This window comes from Muscardinus avellanarius (assembly GCF_963383645.1).
Source record: "Muscardinus avellanarius genome assembly, chromosome: 2".
In the NCBI taxonomy this organism is placed as follows: Eukaryota; Metazoa; Chordata; class Mammalia; order Rodentia; family Gliridae; genus Muscardinus; species Muscardinus avellanarius.
Window position 1 is genome coordinate 27,367,459 of NC_137787.1, and position 15,170 is coordinate 27,382,628.

The 15,170-nt window shown below is 33.7% G+C and overlaps 1 protein-coding gene across 2 annotated transcripts in view; it reads left to right on the plus strand.

Annotated features, from left to right (window-relative positions):
* ERBB4 (erb-b2 receptor tyrosine kinase 4) overlaps window positions 1–15,170 on the plus strand; it is a gene marked incomplete at both ends in the record, with an annotated part of 1,174,461 nt that overhangs the window by 1,047,348 nt on the left and 111,943 nt on the right. The gene's annotated exons all lie outside the window — the stretch shown is intronic.

The window sequence follows — 15,170 nt, forward strand, 5'->3', positions numbered from 1 at the left end:
GAGAGAGAGAGAGAGAGAGAGAGAGAGAGAGAGAATGAATGACCAACTATGTCAGTGCTGTCAGTGGGTCAGCTAAATGAGAACTAAAAAGTAAACAGATTTTGTCAGTACAGAGATCATTTATGGCCAAAGAAATAGAGTAAAAGTCTATGCTTTTAGCATATTATATTGGTTCCTATTTAAGAGGTAAGTGATGTTTATGAATATAAAGTTCATAAACTGTATACCATGCCATACAAATTTATAAAATATCCATACTTATTACATCATATTAACTACAATGTATTCTTGCTAAGACTATTTGCAAACTATCATTTTTTCTTTGATTATTTTTAGAATTCTTTAATCTATCTTTCAAAAGTTAATGTCCATCTGCACGTGGCACTTTATTTTTGTCAGCTTCTGAAATAGATTGATGTGTGCCTAATAGAGAGGACAATGTATTTTGTTCCTAGCTTATATTAAAGAGATTCCAATATCAGACAAGGCATAACAATGACATTATGAGGTTACAAGAAGGTTAATGCTGTTTAGGCAGATGGTGAATTGCAAATTCAACCTGTTGTCACAATAATGAATTTGTGAAGAAACATTAGTATTGCAAATAGGAGAAAATTGAAAGCTTTTATTTCACGTGCATATACACAAATTCATTATTAACAGCTCTCTCATAGAAGTAGTTATTCCTTACAAAAGATTGATTAGTATGTTCCCATTCATCAGTCATTGCAAGAAAAAATGTTTTCAATTATAGTTAGTATATCCTCAACAATTATATTAATGCAGTTTTTCTAGACAATAATGGCTTAAGCATTTAATCTAAAGAAAGTTTTCTATATTGAGAATAATCACCAATTTACTGTTATATCTGTCCTCTAAGAATATTCTATAGTGTTTATTAATCCTAGAAAAAGAAATGCAGTTTCAATAAAGAAATTATATTTAAGTTGTGTTCTTTGTGATTACTGTTGTTTTACCATTTTTGCTAATTTATTTCATAGTCTAAGTCTTACATATAAAGTTCTAGGATATTCTCATTTATGTAAGAAAATACTCCAGTCAATATGATTATTAAGTTTTCTAAAGAAAGATGGTTATTTTGAAATTCTTTAAAGCTAAGTATTTCCCAGTGCTTTGAGATTTTTTTTTCTATTTAAAAAAAAATGCATGTTTCCTATTAGAAAACATGATTTGTGTTCTAAAGCAATTCCCAAAGATGTGCCTAGTGAGTTCTAGTATACATGAGATGATTGTCAGTTGAACAGCTGCCCTATGAACGCAGCCAGTTAAATAACATGCTTTTTCGAAGCTGTCATTTGAAAATATTGAAGCTTATCTAAATAAACAAGAGATGGAAAATTCATAATAATAAACCCCATTTAAGTAGGAGTCACACAGGTATTTTCAAACTTTCAGAGAACCATTGGATGACAAGTAGGCAGTTATTTCTGGAAAAAAATTCTTTTTAATGTAGGGATTCTTTAAAATACATCTTCAATGAGAAAAGTAAGAAGGGAAGCTGCCTAGCACTATGTTAGGACTGAGTGACCCATCTAAACAAGAACAAGACAAAGGGGAGTGAGAATGGTGTATTTTGTAATATTATGTAATATTAACGTCTTCTTTTATTTAGTAGGTAGGCCAACTGCAATAACTTTTCATTGCCTTTGAACTTTAATCTGATTTGCTTAAAGCCAAACCACTATCTTCTAATTACTTTGCAGAATGTCTAATACTCAGCACAGGGAGGTGGCAAGTGCAGCATGAGCTTCATTTCTGTAATCCAAATATTTGGGAGGTAGAGACTGGAGGATAGTGGGTTTGTGGCCAACCTCGGCAGTTTAGTGAGGCCCTCTGCAACTTAGTGAGACCCTGTTATAAAATTAAAAAATAAAATATAGAGCTAGGAGTATAGCTATGAAGTAGAATGCTCCTGGGTTATATCTCTAATACCAAAAAAGAAAGATTAATTTTAGCATTCCCAAGACTGTACCATAATACATCTCCATTCCTAAAATATTCTAAAATAAAATAAAACAAAAATTTTAAATGTGTTCTTTAAATAGAACCAGAAATATTTTAAAATTGCTTTAGAACATTTATTTTATTTTATTTTTTGAGGTACTTGGGATTGAGCCTAAAGGCATTCTAACTCTGAGCCACATCTCCAGCCCTATTTTATTTTTTATTTTTTATTTTTTATTTTGAAATAGCATCTCACTCAGGCTGCCCTCAACTTATGATCCTCCTGTCTCAGCCTCCTAAGTACTAGGATTATAGGCATGTGCCAACCATGTCCAAGTACTTCACAACATATTAAAACAAAAAGGTTAAATGTACAATGGAATAATTGTGGTTTTGTGTTTAGCAGTCATATGGTATAATAATATTTTTGTTAATAATTTTTATACAATTGGTTGGGTTTTGCCACACTAAGCATTATGTTGAACAATATTTTGAGCCCCTATAACATATTTCACATATGTACATATAGAAGAAATGTGACAGCTAGGATTATAGAACAATGGTGGGAAATACTTTAAATAATTTTTTCTAAATAATTAATCCCCACTGGGAATGTGCTATACTGCAAGGGTAGGAAATGCTCTAGGATCTAAACCTAATGAACTCCATTAGTCAGAGAAGTATAAGAAGCTCTTTCTTATCTCAAGAATTACTACAAACAGTTCCCTCTTTTCTGCTGAACACGAGACCATAACTTCCTAACCTATCTTCTGCCTTATGCTAACTACCATTCTCCATATCAACATATATGCATTCCAACCACTGATTCTTTTTTGAGTATTAATAGCTAAAGCACAATAGGTAACACTTATAAAAAGTCTGGTATCTCTTTAATTTCCTGCACACAGAATGATGGGTTAGAATAGGATAAGAGCAGTGTTGGGAGATAAGCTGGAAGACTTTTTCAGTGGCTCAGGTAAAAAGTTATGGTAGCTTGGATGAAGTGGATTATGGAGATAGAAGCAGGTTTAAGCAACATTAAAAATAAAAAAAATGGAAATGGAGGTCAATAAATTGAACCCTCCAGGAGCTAACCAACTTTCCCAAGGTCACACATTTAGAGAGTGGCAATGTAAGCTACACTGGACTTCATTTAAAGGCCAAATGACTGTTAGGCAAAAGAAAAGAAACATGTAAAGAATGAATCCCATGTTGACAGTGCAAATATACCGGTACAGTAACACTACATCAGCAACAGGTTTGTAGGGGATCATAGAGAGTTCAATATTTGACCCCTGATGTTTGAGGTGTCAAAAGAACATAAAACTGTAAAGGGATGTGTCCATCTGGGCTGATTATTAAAAGTTATTGGCCACTGGTCTACAGATGACTGAACAAGATCATCTGGATTAAGGTGTTTAAAAGATAGTGAAGATGGTGTGCATCAGATTTGGCTGCAGGGGTTTTTAAAAACATGTTTCTGTAACACTACACTAGTGTTCCTGATTCAGCAGGTCTAAGGAATTTGTGTTGAAGATATTTCTCAAGGAGCTGGCACTCTCCCCAACATTGTTCAGGGAAGTAAGGCTAGTAGCTTAAAATCTGCCATGTTGGGAATATTTACACCATGAAAATCAGCATATGCTATGTGATAGGCCATTTGTTGCTAAAAAGCAGATTGAATGGCACATCACAAATAAGGATAAATCCCAAAGCTTTGAATTTCTAGTAAATTATGAAGTGATATCAATACTGTTCATAGATCATATTTTGAAAACCACTGGATCATAGAAATCATATACTCAGAAATACCTTTGGTTTCTCAAACTAGCCCAAAACATTAAGTTTTTGAAAAGTAAAACTCCATCAGAACATGGTGATGCACACTTAGAATCTCAGGACTGTGGAGGCTGAGACAAGATGATCGCAAGTTCACAGTCACCCTCAGCAAATTAGCAAGGCCCTCAACAACTTAGTGAGAAAATGTTTTAAAATAAAAATAAAATAGGGCTGGGTGTCTAGTTCTGTGGTAGAATGCCCATGGGTTTAATATCTAGTTTCTCCCCACTAAAAGTGCAACTTCTCTGAAAAGTCATGATATTTTAATATTTAATTTTAATGATGGAAGGCATATACAATATATACTTCCAGCCACCTGTAAAATACAAACTCTCCATGACCACATGCATTAGATTAATTATGATAACATAATCATACACTGGTATGCAAATGTATTTTTATTTTTTATTCATTGTGTTTTAGTTACACAGAATCTTTAACATTTTTATTTTATACTAAAAGAAAATTATTTCTTAATAGACTTCTAATAATGAGCTTTTCTTCCCAATATTGTGAGTAGTAAATTCAACTAGTCCAAATGTTAATTGCAACATTAGAAGGTTAAGCAAGAGAATGTAATGGTAGAAAGAATATATTTTATTATTGTGTTTGTTCAATATATTTAATTGAATATCTTTTGCCCTCAATTAACTTTTCATCTAAAAGAAAAAATAAGTCAAGCATGTGAATTAAAGAAGTTAGAAATATAAAGATATAAGTATTTTATAAATTAAAGATAGAAGTTTAGATTAGCTAAATATTGAAATTGGAAGATAAAAAGTGTTTAAAGTGAACACAATGTAAAGTTGGTTTCTATCTTGTCAGTGACCTCATAGTTTGGTGGTCATTACTCAGAATCTAGCTTGTCGGGAATCCAGCCCGACAGCTGGCGGGGCTTAACGAGATGATGAGTACTCGAACACAAACCCAGGAGCCGGGAGTCAAGTCAAGCAAGATCTCATTTATTTCTCTCCAAGCAGTCCTATATATAGAACCAAACCACGAGGGGAATTCCCATGGGAAATAGCCTAGCCCATCGGGGATAAAGATCACTAGCATATAGTGTACAGCCAATCCCAGGCCAGTACATGAGCCATTCATGTGTGCAGAAAGCTCCTTTAAAGGTAGAAAGGGAAAAACCGCTCAGTCTCCCTACCCATAATGAATGGGGAAACCACGCCTTCCTAGCTGCCTCCAGGCGCCATCTTTGCCCCTTTTCTGCTGAATCATGTTACTTAAAGTTTTGCCTTAGGCTGTAGGCTGCTCAGGCCGAGGAAGGCTGCATCTCCTTAGATGCTGTATGGACACACCCCATCACTAGCTCTTACCTGGGTGACTCTCTGGACAGACTTATATTAATCAAAGTCATTGCTGATGTATAAAAGCTGAGTACCAATAATTAATTTACAAAACTTAACCTCAGGCATCCTAGAATAGGAGGTTCTGCATGCTTAGCAACTTCTCTACCTTGCGATAAATTTATTCGGAAATTCAAAACTTTGTCACTAAATCATCAGTGAACAAGAATCATAATCTAAAATAAACAGCTTGATAAGTCAGATAACTAATGGATCCAATTAGAAGATGATATTTTATTTCTAATATCATTATTTCCAGCAAGTAAGTTAATGTTTATTGAAAACTACCCCAGTGTCAGTCACTGTATCTCAAAATGCAGGTAGTTGGTATGAATAAAGGTTAAAAAACAGGGCTCTGAGCTATCAGGCCTTCTTTTGAATTTATTTTTTGCTGTCTTTTTGTTTTGTTTTTACTATTTCTTGATGAGCAGAGTACAAAGATAGGAATACTGTTATTACTAATATTTTACCTGATTTCGCAGAATCCACCTCATAGCATTTTTATAGGTATTAAATGAGTGTTCATCAAAAGCCCATAGTATATTGCCAGTCACAGGGGCACTAGTAAGTCCTCAGGGGTAGATAGAATATTATTATACTACTTCTCTTAATTCTCACAGTAATCCTTATTACTTTAGCTATTATTAGTTCCATTCTACAGAAAATAGACATGAACTCAGAAACATAGGACTTAGTCAAAGGTTCTACTGGGAGTGGAGGAGCCAAGATCTGAAAGTTTCTATAGCCTGCATGTTTCCAATGAATCAAAACAATACAATTAATTAGCACATCATTCTCTTCTGATGTACTTAAATGGACATTGCCAATATTTTCATTGTAATTTTACTTTTTTGCTAACTTCCCAAGGCAGTCCAGCCCTCTGATTGACACACTGCTGTAGTTAATACAATATGCTTCTCTCAATTACAAACAAGCTTTAATTTCTTAAGTCTTTCCTTCTCTTATATGAGAATATATTTACACATACATACTACCATTTTCTTTGTCATGTTCTGAATTAGACTTGTGTGATGGCCATCTTCATGTTCTTTATGAAATATATAAGGAAGGGTTTTCAAGTAATGACACTGATCCTAATGTATCAGTAAAAAATAGACTGTAATCTTTACTACCACCAGCCCCCAAACCCCAGGCATTAATATTATCATTATTATTAAATATTTACCAAGCTCCTACTGTGTATGTCCATTACTAAAAGAGTTAGAAATGATGCAGGAGAATGAACACAAAACAAAAGGGGAAAAAAGATGTTTCTGTAAATAATTAATATTTTAAATGTTTTCATTGATCTCATTTATGATTCATACTTAAAGGTCTAATTAACTTAAAATTCCACTTTACTTCCTAAAGACTCTAGTTTCATTTTTAATTTATATTATAATTATCATTAAGAGCTTCATAATATATAATTTACAACATGATGTAAATATCATACCTAAGAGTTTATCATAGTAGATATTCAATAAATATTTGATTATATATATTCTATATATTTAGAGCAGTATTCTAACACATAATGAGTTTATACCCTACAAATTTATTAACTGTATTGACCACTTGTGAGCATTTTCAAGGAATACCTGACTTTTACTGAAATGATTTGTGATGTCTGCTTTGGCATCCTCTATATAGTAGAAAATCCTCAATTTTAGTCTGGTCATATTGATTCTAATTCTGGGTTTCCCTGATTCTGTCACTTCATTTCTCTAGACCTAATTTCTCTATATATCAAACAGAATTGTTTTTGAGACTTGGTCCATTTCTAAAATTTGATTTTATGCTAAATGATGTGAAAGAAAAACTATCCCCTACAACACATTGTCACTAACCCATTAAGATCACTTTTGCAGAATCAGTCTTTGATAAATCTTCCCTTTCATGTGAACTCTTTGTCTTCAAGAAGTATAAACATATCAACTGATAAATTAAAAGACTTCACAAATTCCACAGGAAATGCTGAAGTAGACAGTACCACATGAGAGTCCCAGCAGGGTCTGTGGTGAATATGAATTGAACAATGAGGAAGCTCATTTTTCAGAGCACGCATATTAAATGAACAATTCCTCAAAGCCTACAGTTTCTTGTTCTTAAATCTGCACATAACCGTGACTAACAATGATCTGTTCTCATATATGATTATATAATAACTTTCTGGAGAATAAATGACCAGTTTACATAAAGATGTCTCTTCTCTTCCTATGTGATTTATAGAGCTCTATTGGCTAGAAGGGTATAAACTTGTGGGAAGATGAAGGAAAGGAAATGTAAAGCTTGTCTGTAGCACACTTCCTCGCCTTTATTCCTTCTCCTACACCCTTGACTCAAACCACAGGCAATGAGGCTTACTCACTCCTTTGATCTGGTGTTAATCTTCCTACCTGGGCCCATCACAGCTCTAGAAGGCCTACCTTCAGGCTGCCTGGAATTTACAACAGTTGGGTTAGAGAAACTCATTAGCTCTTTACTTTTAATTCAGGCATTCACTTATTAATTGTATTTCTTATTAATTGGTATCAATAGCTGGCATTTCTATTTCAAATGAAGTACCATGACAGGTTCAGGCATTCCCAGAAAACACATAACTATCCAGTTCCATGGTACTTATGTAGAGTAGGTAAGATAGGATATTAAGGAACAAATGAATAAATATATAATTTTAATTTATTTTTGCTAAATGCTATGATGGAAATAATAATGAGTTTTATTTACATGTGTATACATACATATTATATTCATACACATATGTATGTGTATATGCATATGTACATAATGTATGTTTATGCATAAATATGTGCATGTATGTACATATAAACACATTCACATGCACATATACATAAATACAGAAAGAAAGAGTTCTGAATTGTATATATAAGTATTGGGTCCAAAAGATAAGTAGCAGTTAGCTGAAATGTGAGGAGGAATGGGCATATTTTTTTTTTCTTTTTTCTTTTTTTTTTTTTTTTTTTTTTTTTTTTTGGTGGTACTGGGATTCCTGGAAACCCTTCTACCTCCAGGCTACACTCCCAGACCTATTTTTACATTTTTATTTGGAAACAGGGTCTCCTAAGCCAGCGTGCGTGGCTGGCTTTGAACCTGCGCCATCCTCCTGTCTCCACCTCCCAAGCGCGGGGATTACAAGCATACACCACCACGTCCAGTTAAATTCACTTTAAAAAAGTAATTATTACTGTACAGAGAATGGATTGGAAGGGGCAAGGATTAGGGAATTAGAGTAAATTCCACAACAGAGGAGAGAGCAGCTTAGAGTGAATTGGTGGCCAGGAGAATGAATAGGAGTAAAGGGATTTAAGTTATAAAATATATTTTATTAAGGCAAAATTGACAAAGTTTTATGTGGGGGGAGTAAAGGAAAAGGAGGAGTTAAGGACAAGTAGATGGTATTGATGTAACAGAGAATGTATTATGTCTCTGACATGGTAGGATAGAGTTGACATTTATTGAAATGGAAAAAAAAAATACCTGGAAGATGAGCAGGTCTGGTGTGTTGGAAAGATCAAAGGATCAGCTCTCAAAGGGTTAGATTTGAGCTGACTTTCAGTGGTCCATGTAGAGGTGTCAAGCTGGAGATGGGAAAAAAAAAAAGAGGACCTAGACAAGCTCACCTAGAGGTAGAGTATGAAGCTCAGTAGCATTAAGTTACAGTGATTCAAAGGAGAAGTTAGAGAGAGGAGCTGAAATGCATAAAAGAAATTGAACTGAAAGAAGACAAAAAAACACCAGAACAGCCAAAAGTGTTTAAAGAAGGCATGGTCAACCAGGTTAGAAGATATGAGAAATTCAAGTAAGAGGAAGAAGTTCCCTAAAAAAATAGAAATCTTGTTTCAGTTATTAGGCACGAAAAAGATTTTAAGTGATTTTTGCAATATTAATTGCCACTGAGTTAGCTGAAGAAAATTACTTTGCATATAACTGTAGGCCTTGGCTCTCCTCAGGTAAAGAGGTGATTACTTTCAATGAAAAGTATCATATTTGAAAACTATGTACTTAACATGAATTTTTCCTATTGGAAATGTCTAGAATCTACAATAGTAGGGGGTGGAAAAATATAATAATGATTTATACTTTTGTGATCCAAGATTTACTTTTTAATAATAGTCATGAAAAACATCAAGAATTTTGTTATAGCAATTATTATTTCTACTACTAAAGTTTGGGTCTGGCAATGTCTTAAATGATAAAGCAACTTTGTTTACAATGAGATAGAGATGATCATTTGTAAGGGTTTAAGAAGTTAGAAGGTTTAAAAACACAGAGGCCCTCTAGGAGTGTATAATTAAAGAAAATATTTGTAAAAAAATATTAGAATTTTAGGTTTTAAAACTCAAATTAGATGAAAGAACAGACCAAACTTAATTTCATCAAGATAGAGGAAAAATATATCCCAGTGTCTTAGTCTGTTTTTGCCACAGTTATAGAATATCATAGATTGAATACTTTATAATAAACAGAAATGTATTTCACAGTTTTTCTGGCTAGGAAATGCAAGACCAATGTCCAGTATTTGTTAAAGGCTCACTACTGCATTCTCACATGGCAGAAGGCAGACAGGCAGGAGAGCATAGAATAAAACTAGCCAAAAGCTATGTAAAACTGTTTATAAGAACCTCAGTCCCATTCACAAAGAAAGATCCCTCATGGTCTAATCACCTCTTAATGGCTCCGCCTTCATACTGGTAGCACCTTAAGTTTGGATGGAATGTGTTTAAGTCATAGCAGCTAGAGAACTGTCTTCTCAGTAACATGCATTACATACTTTATGCATTCAATGTAAACTCTTTAAATTTAAATACTTTGTGTATTTTGATCACTATCTGTATCTCTATTCTGCCATTTTGTTTTGATTTGTTTATATTGGTAATTGAACCCAGGGGCATTCTACTTCTGAGCAATACCCCCATCCCTTTATTTATCTATTTATTTATTTATTTATTTTTAATTTTATCTTAAATGGCTGAGGCTGGCCTTCAACCTGGAATACTCCTGACTTGGCCTTCCAAATACTGGAATTGCAGGAATTGACCATCATACCCAGATAACTATTTGTAACTCTGGATATAGCATAGTCAGTAATTACAATGGATTTTCTAAAAAAGTTAATGAGTAGATGAGTATATTAGCACTGCATTGCTCTTTAAAATGCTATTTTTAGCCAGGCATGGTGGTGCACACTTGTAATCCCTGCACTTGGAAGGCGGAGACAGGAGTATCGCGCAGGTTCGAAGCCAGTCGTGCTGGCTTAAGAAACCCTGTTTCCAAATAAAAAAGTATAAAATAGGTCTGGGAGTGTAGCCCAGAGGTAGAAGGGCTTCCAGGAACCTCAGTACCACCCCCCAAAAAATTAATTAATTAATTAATTAATTAATAAAATACTATTTGTCATGTGGTATGTGTATACATTATATATATATTTTTTTTTTAAGATTATGATGGTATAGCAATTATATCCCATTAGCCCAGGGGCTGATTCTTATTTTGTTTACCAGTTTGTTTAAGTGATAAGCACATAGTATCAGTTTCTGATACTATGAATACAATTAAAATATATGTAAATAATTTTCTATATTTACTTGTATCTTCAATTTTACAGTTAACAATTTTTTATAATTTGTATAATATTTACATTTATATAATATACTTGTTGATATTGTATATAGATAGGCAGGTAGAAATATCGTTTGACAGTGGCTAATAAACAAGTACCAAATATATTTTTATAATTTTAATGATAACCAACAATTAGTATTGTTCAAGGTGTTTATATGTTTCTTTCATATAGCATTCTTAAAAATGCTTTGAGGTTAGTATTATTATTGAAGTTTACAGTCAAGGAGCCAGACTTGGGAATAGATTACTTCACCTTCCCAAAATCATATAACTACTAAGAATGGAGATAATATTCAGGATCCCAAAACTGAGCTCATTGCTACTTTATAATTGTCATAATGAACAACTGTCAATAGAAAACATTTTATTACACATTTATTCTTATGGAATTAATGAAATATAGTTGGTCAGTTGTGTTTAAAAGGATCTTCCTCAGATCATTATAAATTCTATTTTCAGATGAAGTTCTCTCTAATTGACAAAATACCTTGTTCATTCTTAGTGATCCACTTCCTTCCTTCCTGAATCAAAATGTGTGCTATCTGAAAACTGCAAAAGATTAGCTTTTGTTTTTTTCCAGCCACAGAGTCTTCTACTTTGGGAGATAAATATTTACCTCTAATGCAATGTGATTAAAGAGCAAATTGGAGAATCAACGCTACAATTAGCCATATAGACACATCTGTTTAATTCAAAGAGCAGAGCAAATAAATTGGAATGGGATGGGAAAAAGTGATTTGATTAACCTCATTACTATGGAATTGATGCTCTCACCTTTTTGCTCTGGAATATTTATGCTTTTATTTCCTTAAGCATCTCAGTCTAGAAGAAAAAAATTGTCAATTTTTCATCTGCACAATGAGAAAAAAGTTTTTTGGGGGTGGAAATTTTGAATCATTTGCATAGAATATCTTCATTTCAGCAAACTTTTCAAGGAAGTTTTAAACAGTAAATTTAGTCTGTTTAATAAATAAGCAAGGAAAAGTTTATATTTTCTAATATATCATTGTGCCACTTACATTGGCAATTTTTATTTTTAAGCAAAACTATTTGCTTTTAACTGAGAACCTAGCATCCTAAAGTATACGTGAGACTATTATATTTTTCCTAAACAAACTCTTAGCCTTGAGTTCTTTTAATTTAATCAAAATGTATTCAGTATTTGCTACTGTCAAATACACTTTCAGGCAACAGCAATATAATGATAAATGGGAAGGACAGTATCTTCACTTTGTGGGTCTTAAAATTGAACAAACATACATCGCTTGCGGTGTTTCCTTCCTATTCCCACTCACTTTGAACCTCAGTAATGATGTATAATTACAATGCACCAATAAAAGTATAAAAAGATGCACTTCTAGAAAAAACTCGAATGAAGTAAATATATGAAGGTATACATAAATAACTTGCAGTAGCAGTAAATACCATGACAAACATAAAATAGGGTGAGATGTCATAGCATGACTTGGAGTCTGGGAAGGTGAGGCGCAGAGTGTACCTGAGGATACTGCGCTCAAGACAGTAGTCTCAATCTAGCTGGACGTTTCTGAGCATGAGGACAGGCCTACTTGGGAGGGAGCAAGGGAATCATTGGGTTTGTTTAGTTATTCATAGCTCACTCTTTGAACTGCTCAAAATACAAATGCTGTTCTGATAATATTTCAGAACAGCAACAACAACAACAACAACAACAAAAATGTGTCTCTTCTTGGGAAGCACTGTGTGTGGTATGTGTGCTAATTTTTTTTTTTTCCCCAGAGAGGCACTGACATTTCTTAATTACTCTCTTCATGAGTAGTCATGGGTAGCGATTACTGAAAGCTCAGCAGAGCGCCTTTCTCCCAAAGCCTTGGAGAACAATAATGCTGACAGTTCAGGGCTTCAGTGTCCAACACGCTTCTCCTCTCTCTTCATTACCCCAGCTAATTACTCTGGCCACGATTGCCGTGTAGCTTCTCTGCCTCCTCCCAACCCCCACAGCCCTCTCCTGTCAGTGAAATTTACAGTAGTAGTATCTTAGCCTCTTGCTGCCACACTCTGCTAAGATGTATTTAAAGGCACCATTTCCTTTTATTTTTAGTTTTTAAATCACCTTACCAATGGATGAATCCAAGCTCTCTTCTAATGGATATATTTCAATGCCACTTGTTCTGAAGAACAAAAGAAAAGACATTCATTCTTTACAGATGTTCTGACCATTAGAATGATATAGAAAATAAAATTTTAATGTTAAATTGCTATGATGAAGATGCTTGGAGAATCTGTCTGCATAATCCCAACATATTTATACAATTCAGCTTAAAAAAAAAGTTGTTCAACACAATTTGGCATCATGTAGGTAAAACAATGATGTAATGATTAAATATATTTATAATTTTTCATTTTATTACAAGGTAGGCTATTATGATATATGTCTCAATATTAGATAATAGGAAATTCTATTTTTTAAATAGAAAAATAATTGAGCATGGTGGTACGTGCCTGTAATCCCAGTACTTGGGAGGCTATGACAGAAGGATCGCAGGTTCAAGGCCAGCCTCAGCAAATTAGTGAAATTCTGTTTCCAAATTAAAAGTGAAAAATGGCTTGAGGCATATCTCAGAGATATAATGCTCCTGGTCTCAATCCCCAGTACAAAAAAAAGGAAAAAAAAAGAAAAAGAATCTTCACATATATTTTAAAGAAAAATAAATTGATCATTTCAGGTGTGTATTCTTTGATGAAGTTGTTAGGTTTTTTTTAAGGATATGCATCACCAAAGTTACCAACAAAAACAGAAAAAATATGATATAGATTATAGATAGATGATAGATAGATAGATAGATAGATTAATTTGGGTACTGGGGATGGAACCCAGGGCATTCTACTTCTGTGTTATACCCCCATCCCTATTTTTATTCTTTTTATTTTTTAATTTATTATTATTATTATTATTATTATTATTATTATTATTATTATTTTGGTGGTACTGGGGTTCCTGTAAACCCTCTACCTCTGGGCTACACTCCCAGACCTATTATATATATATATATATATATATATATATATATATATATATATATATATTACATATATATATTATATAATATATATATATTTATACATATATATATATTTTTTTTTATTTGGAAACAGGACAGGGTCTCTTAAGCCAGCAAGCCTGACTTCCAACCTGTGCAATCCTCCTGTCCCCACCTCCCAAGTGCGGGGATTACAACCGTGCGCCACCATGCCCGGCTTTATTCATTTTTATTTTTGAAGCAGGGTCTCAGTGAGTTGTAAAAGGCCTCAATAAATAGCTGAGAGTGTCTGTGAACTGCGATCCACCTGTCTTAGACCCCCAAATGCTGGGATTACAAGTGTGCGCCACCATGCCTGGGTGTTATTTATATATTTTAAAAATTTTTATTGGTGCATTGTAGTCATACATTTTAATGGGATAAAAGACTTGTGGAGACATACATGCACATATCACCCAATTAGCCCTTACCCAATCACATTTCATTCCCTCTCCATCCCTCTTTCCCATGCTTGGCTTTGTAATTGGCTTTGATGTTTGTTTAAGTGCATCATGTGCTTTAGAGATGTTCCCTCTTCCTCCCTCCCATCCCTTCAGTTAGGTCATTTTATTTGGTCCTCTATAGGATCGCCTACTTCATCTAGAGTTTCTGCTGTTACCCATTTTTCCCTTGCTTTTGCATATTAAATGGGAAAGCATCCAATTTCTTATTTTTTGTGACTGACTAATCTCACTTAGCATAATGTCCTCTAGTTCCATCCATTTCCCTGAAAATGATGTAATTGTGTTTTTCTTTATGGTTGAGTAAAATTCCATTGTGTGCATATCCCACAGTTTTGTAATCCATTCATCTGTTGATGGACATCTTGGCTGATTCCATAGTTTGGCAATGGTGAATTGTGCAGCTATGAACATAGATACATGTGGATTAGTTTGGTAGTTTGGTTTCCTTTCTTTTGGGTAGATACCCAGAAGTTGTATTGCTGGATAAAATGGTAAATTTGTTCCCATTCTTCTGAGGGTCCTCCACACTGTTTTCCAAAGTGGTTATACTAATTTGCAATCCCACCAAAAAATTTTTAGAGTTCCCACTTCTTCATATCCTCGCCAGCATTTGTTGTTGTTTGTGTTTTGAATAATTATCATTCTAGTGAAGTCTCAGGGTAGTTTTGAATTTCATCTCTCTTATTGTTAATGATTTTGAAAGCATTTTTATCTCAAATTCATTGAGCAATTATCATGCGATGGTCTCTTTGACTACTTTAATCTGCATAAACTTCACCACAACTCTGTAATTTGAAATCTAAGGCCACTATCATTTTTATAGGAAGAAACTGAGACTT